Raw genomic sequence first — 8378 nt, forward strand, 5'->3', positions numbered from 1 at the left:
CGCCCTCGCTCCGCTCGTCTGCTGCCTCCCGCCTTTTGTTATCCGCCTCAGAGCCGAGGCTGAGGAAGAGCAGAGGGGGAAAAAAAAAAAGGAAAAGACGGGAGGCGGCGGAGGGACGAAGAGGAGGAAGAGGAGGGAGGGCGGCAGCGGCGAAGCCAAGGTGTCCGCTCGGAGGAAGCTGCAGCAGCCGCCAGACGCAGGTCAGTGAGGTGGGACGCGCCCCCCACCCCCACCCCGTCACAGCATCACTCCATCCATCCCTCTTGCATTGTCAGCTCCATCTCAGCATCTCCTCCTCCTCCTCCTCCTCCTCCCTCGCTCCAGACACTGGGACATCAGCCATGTCGTGACACTGTCATCTACACCTCCTACGTTCATTCTCTCCTCTCCTCCACCCCTCCTGCAACCCCCCCCCCAATCCACCCCCCACCGCCCTCCCAACCTCCAGCCAAAAAGCTTCCGCCAGCTGTTGCCAGCCGCCACATCCGCCACTGCCACCTTTTCCCTCCGCCCCACGCCCCCCTCCCCAGTCTGACCCTTGGACCCTGAGCACTGCCTCCACTGCCCTCTATCACCCCCCCCCCCCCACTCCCCACCCCATCCCGTCCCCTCCATCCCCCCATCGCGCCAGGTCGTACCTGTCTGCGTGTCTCGCTCGCCTCTTTCTCCCCCCGTCTGCAGCTGCTTTGCCCAAAGTGAGATACTGCAGCAGGAGTCTGCAGCGACAGCCCTCTCTCTCCCCTTTCTCTCTCTCCTTTCTCTCTCACACCCTCCATCCAGACTTTGCTGGCGAACACGTTCCTCCCTGTGCTGATCAATTTCTTCTTTTTTCCAGCGGCACACACACATACACACACACACACACACACACACACAGATGTACACACACACACTGCAGTGAAGAAGCGGCTGGCCGTGGAGGAGCAGGAGGAGGAGGAGGAGGAGGAGAGGAGAAGGAGGAGAGGAGGGAGCGGGGAAGGAGGAGAGGATGATGCACTGTGGCGATCCCGCTGTCTTGTAACACGGATTGGAACATGGATGCAGCTCGCACACGCAAAAAAAAACACACACACACACACACGAGCGCTCGCAGACAGAAAGAGGAGCTGATACCGAAATTCGCCAGTCTCCTCCCAGACACATTAACAGGAGGCTGCACCACACACACACACACACACCCACACACAACACACACAACAACACACACACACACACACACACACACACACACAAAGTCAACAGTCTCCTAAAAATAACGAAATAAGACTGAGATACCCAGCAGACACATAAACTACAGCTGCTATGCTGTCTCCGACACACACGGACACCACACACACACACACACACCACACACACACACACACCATACACACATACAACACACACACACACATACACACACACACACAAAGTGTTGCGGTCACACATGCACCGGTAGAAACTGTCAAAATTTAAGGACCAAGAAGCGGGTGTAGCAGTAGGCTGTACGATGCGGCGTGCTGTACGATGCGGCGGGCTGTACGATTGCGGGGATGCGGCGGGCTGTACGATGCGGGGAGCTGTACGAGCGGCGGGCTGTACGATGTGGGGAGCTGTACGATGCGGGGAGCTGTAGGATACGGCGGGCTGTACGATGCGGGGGAGCTGTACGATGGCGGCGGGCTGTACGATGTGGGGAGCTGTACGATGCGGGGAGCTGTACGATACGGGGGCTGTTACGATGCGGGGAGCTGTACGATGCGGGGAGCTGTACGATGCGGCGGGCTGTACGATGCGGTGGGCTGTACGATGCGGCGGGCTGTACGATGCGCGGGGCTGTACGATGCGGCGGGCTGTACGATGCGGCGGGCTGTACGATGCGGCGTGCTGTACGATGCGGGGAGCAGTACGATGCGGGGTAAGCCGTACGATGCGGCGGGCTGTACGATGCGGCGGGCTGTACGATGCGGGGAAGCCGTACGATGCGGCGGGCTGTACGATGCGGGGAGCTGTACGAGCGGCGGGCTGTACGATGCGGGGAAGCCGTACGATGCGGCGGGCTGTATGTAGCGGCAGGCACACTGAACCTACATCCAAGCCAGAACCGAACAACAAAACCAAAACTATTCGATTCAGCTTATCTCGAACATTTCGTCTTCACAGTGACCCGTGAACGCATTAAAGTGTGTTGCGGTCACTTGACCTGATGTTGTAACCTCACGCGGTCCTCCGGCCGGTCAGCCTGCATTCACAATGAAATAATACGAGAATACCACACGCCACAAAACAAAGCCAACGTCTCGACAGCTTCAATCCTCACAGGCCTCCAGAACAAATGAAGTGGACGTGAAAAATGGAGTTCAGGACGGACGTCCGCAGCCAGAACATAACATGGCTCTGATATCCAGGCAACACCTCACTAATTGCGCACAAACATGAGAAATGTTTGTGTTTTTCCCATTCAGGATGAAGAATGCCTGTAATACTGCCGTGCACAGCAGAAGACAACAATTTCCAGTGGCTTGACATTTTGCTCATTCTCCTTCTGTCCTCCACCAGATCTGCCCTTGACAGCTTGTTCTAATCTCCCAGCTTAATCACCTCACCGCCCTGGATAGATTAGGGTTATTGACCTTGTGTCACTCGGAGGGGGCAGGGGAGAGAGATCCGCAAATGTTATCATTGATTGATTATGCCCTTTAATTTCAAATGGAAAGCAGAGGCAGTTTTTTTTTTTTTAAAGTCAACGCAAGAGAGAGGGGGAGAAAGTGAAAGAAAGGGAGGGCTGAATTGGAAAATGTCACTTCATCAAAGATGGCGGCGGCGGGGGCAGGAAAAAAAAAAAAACGCGTCACGGGTACGCCTCCGTCCGACAGAAAGGGGCGGGTCAACCGGCCGGAGAGGTGCCGGAGAAAACCCTGCAGCCAATGTCAAAACCGTGGCCAGGTTGAAGTCTAGGGGGGGATGGCTCGGTCTTCGCAGATTGGCTCGGTGATGGCGGCGGTGACGCAGGGGTGGGGGGGGCGGCGGCGCGGGCGGGGGCGGGGGGTGGATGCTGAAGCCAGCAGGGGCCAGCAGGCGGCCATATAGGTGATCAATCAGCTCCATTACAGCCCGTGTCACTGCAGAGTCTGGAGCTGTCGCCGCATCCTGCCCATCACCCCTCCACCACCCACACGCACACACACACACACACACACACACACACACACAAACACACACACACACACACACACGCACGAACATGGCTGCTTTGTCGTCTAGACTGGAAATAAGTGGCTGGTGGCCTGCCAGTGTAAAACCTGCACGTATCAATGATACATTTATTTTTTTTTTTTTTTGTGGGAGTTATGGGAATCCGGGACATGTGATCGGGATGGGAGAATCCTCTGATCACACACGCACACACCACACACACACACCACACACACACACCACACACACACACACACACACCGCAGAGCAGAGTTGTTTTGACAGAGTTGAAGCGGATTCTAATTCAGCCGCTTGGTGAATGGTTTGGAGACGGAGGCCTTTTCAAGAAGCTCCTGAAAACAGGCTGGGCTCCATTGTGATCAGTGAGTAGCTGGCACAAAGAAGCCGAAGAGACATTAATGCGGCAGACACTTTGCAATGACACCGCTCAGTTTTTTTTTTTTTTTCTCGTCGTCTTCCTCTTCTTCTCTTCCCCCTCCCTCCTCCTCCCGCTCTTACAATGTTCTCAAAATATCTCCACGCCGGCCTGGAGATGCGTATCTGTGCCACAGATGCCAGGCTGGAGCATTAGACAGGTATCCAAACAATGGACTTATCTCCGTCGGACCTGTGGGAACATGGAGGCGGAGGAGGCGAGGAGGAGGAAGAGGAGGAGGCGGAGGAAGATGGAGGCTGGCGGAGGGGGGCGGGTGGGAGGAGAGCAGGGGAATATGTGATGCGCAGCGCCTCGCCGGCCCCAGCCAGCCAGCCAGCGGGACATTAATGACGATCATGTCTTGTCACACTAGCTGTCGGGCCAGTCAGCAGATCCTGCCCTTGTCCCTGCCCTTCTCCGATCAATGGCATTGATCCGTCCCAGGGGTCAAGGGGCAAGAGCGTATCAATAAGGGGGTGGGGGGAGCGGCTGATGCAGCAGGCGGAGAGGGGCTGACTCCAGACAGATCGATGACACCATCAACCCCCCCCGCCGCTGCGCCTCCTCCTCCTGCGTCTGCCATCGCCGTGTTATGATTATTCATTTGCCATTAACCCGGCACATTAAGCGGATCTGTTTCCTTGGGAAGAAAGAAACGGGGGCTGCAGGCTGGGGGCTCGGTTTTTATGAGGTTGGGGGGGTTGCAGGGTTTTTATGAGAACAGCCTTCCTGGCCACAAAGCAGACAAGTGACCGGGTCTCTGACGATTTGCTACGAAGGTCTCCACCCGGCGGTGACGCTGACGACGCTGAGGCCAATCACTGCGCTCCTGCTTAACCTGGTCCGTCTTCTGGCTTTTTATGCTTTTTATCTCAGTGAGACCTTTAAAACGGCTTCTAAAAGGTACCACAGAGTCCGCTGTCATGCGCGGGGTCCGTAATGCTGTTCTCAACTTCTGTAAACAGATAAAGCAATGCGATCGGCGTGTATACACTCCGTCTGTAACAGAACACGTTCACGGTGGGTTTCTCTTCATGTTGGAGCAATACGCAGCTCCCTCGCATTCTGCTGTCCAAAGCTGAACACGCGAGAGGCAATCAACTCTCTTTGGCTCGTGTCTCATGGCGAACCAGATGAAGACAGAACGACTGGAGTAATCAGGGACTCTTTATGTAAGTAGGAGGAATGACAAGTGCTGAAATGAAGCGGCATTGTGCAACAGACACTTCCTATAATACTCATCTGAAATGTGAAGTTCAGCTCAGTGGCTTTTTTTTTTTCCTTTATTTCCCAGAGTGCCTCAGAGAGAGACTGCAGGCCCCGTCTCTGATCTACGATTGGCCAAAACATTACAGTGAGGCCAAACAATACAGTGATGGAAAACCATTTAATCAAGAGTATTCAATAAACGCACATCTGTCCATTCTCTTACCTTTGTTTAGCTTCTAGTTTGCCTTTAAGAAAGGCTGCAGAGGCCCTCTGATCTCCGATTTGACAAAACACTGCAGTAAAGCCAAACGCTGGTGGGCAAGCCCTCGTTCGCCAGCAGACTTCAGAGAAAAGCACATGTTGTTTCACGGCCTGGTTTGGATTTTGGAAGGTGTCCTTTTCCTGGTTTTCTTTGTGTGTACAAATGGTCATTCTGAAAACCTCAGAGCAGACAAAGACGTGCACCCCCCCCCCTTCCCCTTGTGATCTGTCAGGCCTCTGCAGGGAGACTCAGATCCCAGGTTGAGAACCAATGCATAAGATTACACAAACAAACAAGAAATTCTCAGAACATTCAGAAAACATCTCACCAGTGTGATTAACCATCTAAATTCGAAGGTAAAACACATATTTGGCTCGACATGAGCTCAGTTAACTGGAAACTGTTGGAAAAAAGAAAGCCTCCACCACTGAAAGCCAAAGAGTTATTTGGATAAATCAGTGCTTCCCAGCGTTTCTTCTTTGAAGCTCCTGGATTGTCTCTAAGAAAGGCTGCGGGCTCCCGGTCCAATCTTTGATTTGCCAAAACAGTAAACAGTAAAGCCAAATGTTGGCGGACGTCCTCCCTCTCATCAACATACATTGACCGTAAAAAGAGTGTTATGAAGGTTTTCTGAATAGGAAAAGCCTTGAACTCACAACTAAACACAAACACTTGTACTTGCAAGCAAAGCAGAATCAGCGATTAATCTCGACCCTCTTCCCACCCCGATCTGCAGGGGGTCCAGGGTGGGCCGCGCTGCTTGAGGTGACTGGATCTCTTGATAAAATGTGGCCTTTTCGGCACTGCCAGCACTTTGTGCCGCGCCTCATTCGGACTACAATAAAGGCCATCTTTATCTTATTAATTCTTAAAGTCATCTGAAGAACCTTGAGGTTTCTGGCCGACACACTTCTCCAAGGGGTTGGTAACAATAGTGGGGGCTATTAGGGGTAAAAAAAAAAAAAACAAGGCGTCCGCCGCCCGGACCGCCCGATCTAATCCTGTAATTTATTTGTTCACCATCCCAGAAATGAAGGCCCAGCTGGAACCATGACTTTTAGCCGCGCCGCCGGGGCAGCTGGACCGGGGAGCGCTGGAGGCAGCAGCCACTCGCTGCAGCGGCGTTTTCCCCTCCTCACATCTGGAGGAACCGTCGGGGGGGGGGGGGGGATTCAGAGGTGAGGAGAGACGAGAAAATCGCGGTTCTCAAAATAAGCGCGCGGAGAGACGCGTCCCGGCTCTTCACGCTCTGTTAAGTTTGCGAGGAAGAGGAGAAATGTGTGCATTGCTGATCAAATAAGCCCCCGCCAACGCTCCCGCCTGGCCTCATTCCTGCCATCAAGGCCTCGTATCCCCCTCTGTGTCCCACTTATCCTGACTCTCCCTCCCGTGAGCAGTCGGAGCGGGCGGCGGCGGGCGGCAACGTGAGCCTCCTCCTCGACGTGCAGCTGAATGAGGAGGCGTGGGGCTTCCTGCAGAATACAAGATAAAAGGAGTTCTCGGGTTCCCAGGGATTTACCGGATCGTATTCTCCACCACAGAAACTTGTTTGATGACAATGACTCGGTGAGGCTGAGCGAGATGGGCTGGTTTCAATGGGAGGTGCTGGCATCACTCCAGATTTAATTACTGATTAGCTAAAAATAGAGATTTCCAATTAATCCCTTTCAACGTATGCACTGAATGGAAAACAGGTAGGGGATTTTCCCGGGATGAATTCTGATGTACGGGCATTAGAGCCACCACAGAGGAGGGATTAAAGAGTTACATGTAATACCACCCACAACACTAAATGTTTTGTCCTCCTCGTCTGAATTACGAGGTCGTTTGCCTCAGAATTATCCGCAAAATTCTCATGGAACGAAAAAGAAATTCCAGATATACAACCACTTTTAGTTATGTCAGAAGAAATTAGTAATGTTTTAGCACATTTCCTGTATTTTAGGTTCCTGGGCAGCGTTGTGGTTTTTATTTTTGGACACATGCTTTTACATTAATTCAGATACATGTGTCAGCAGCAGGAAGAATTCCTTTATTACAATTGTCTTTTATTTTTTTTGATTAGTTAGAATGAATCACAATGAAAAAGATCTTCCAGTCCAATCAACCTTTCAGTTATTTCATTTAAAAATAGATTTGCAAATGAAAATATTCTAAGTTTAAAATAGCAAAATAAACTTCTCCGTAGAGCAAAGTACGACAGTTGCAGACTATCTATTAATATTTATTATACAACAGCGTATCTCTCCCTCAGTTCAAAGCTCAGAATGTTCAGCTTTGATTAAAATCACTGCAGAAATTACAATTTATTTGAGAGTTTATTCGATTTTTATCTGAAGCAGTGTCTGAGAAATGTTCGTGATTCATCTTCATGAACGACAAGGTCAGGCTGCATTTCTGAAAAAAAAAAAAAGAATTTTGAATAATTACAGCAAAAGATAGCCTCAAAAATGAACATCTTAGTCGAATATAAACCCTCTTCGATGATCTTCATCAAATTTAACATCATGGGCTGATAAAAAGGCAGACCGTGTTGCAGAACAGCTGCTTTGAATCAATTTTACACAAAATAGAGACTAACATAAAGATAATATCTAATTTTAGGACATTACATCAAAAAAATACTACAGAAAACAGGTGAAAATGTGTGTTTATATGTGAGTCTCTCTTATTATAGGGCTCATAAAAATTAAGGAGGTGCACATAAAAAAAAATATCTATATCATTATTTAAACAAGTATTCTAATTGATTAAACGGGCATTGTCTGGATGATCATCAGGGTTTTTCCCTGAACTGCCATCTCTTTCTGTCTAAAACAAGCCAAAACATAATTCTAATATATTACGTTTTAATTTTGTTTAACAAGTTTTACAACAGTCAGCAGAAGTCAGCCGGTTAGGAGGGTAAAACAGGACAAAAGGCTCAAGGGTTTTAGGAAATACAGTTCCAGCAGAAACAAACTAAGATATGATATTAAACCATATTTCTTCTTATGACTCAGACTGTTAATCTGAGACAGAAAATAGCTCCAGACGACGCTGCAGGTCCCAGTTCTGACCGAGTTGTAGCTTTGCAGCAAGCCTTAGCACCTGCACACACACACACACGCCACTCACAAAGACACACACACACACACACACACACACACCCTTGCAGATTGCTGTGTTCCAAGCCTCCTCAGCATAATGACACATGTGGCTCAACACGAAGCCTGTAAAGTGGAAAAAAAACCAAGCGATAGAATCTGATTTGATAAAATCGCTGGTTCTCAACCCATTTCCTTGGAGGGTCTCCTG

The sequence above is a fragment of the Salarias fasciatus genome, chromosome 10 (assembly GCF_902148845.1).
Source record: "Salarias fasciatus chromosome 10, fSalaFa1.1, whole genome shotgun sequence".
Lineage (NCBI taxonomy): Eukaryota > Metazoa > Chordata > Actinopteri > Blenniiformes > Blenniidae > Salarias > Salarias fasciatus.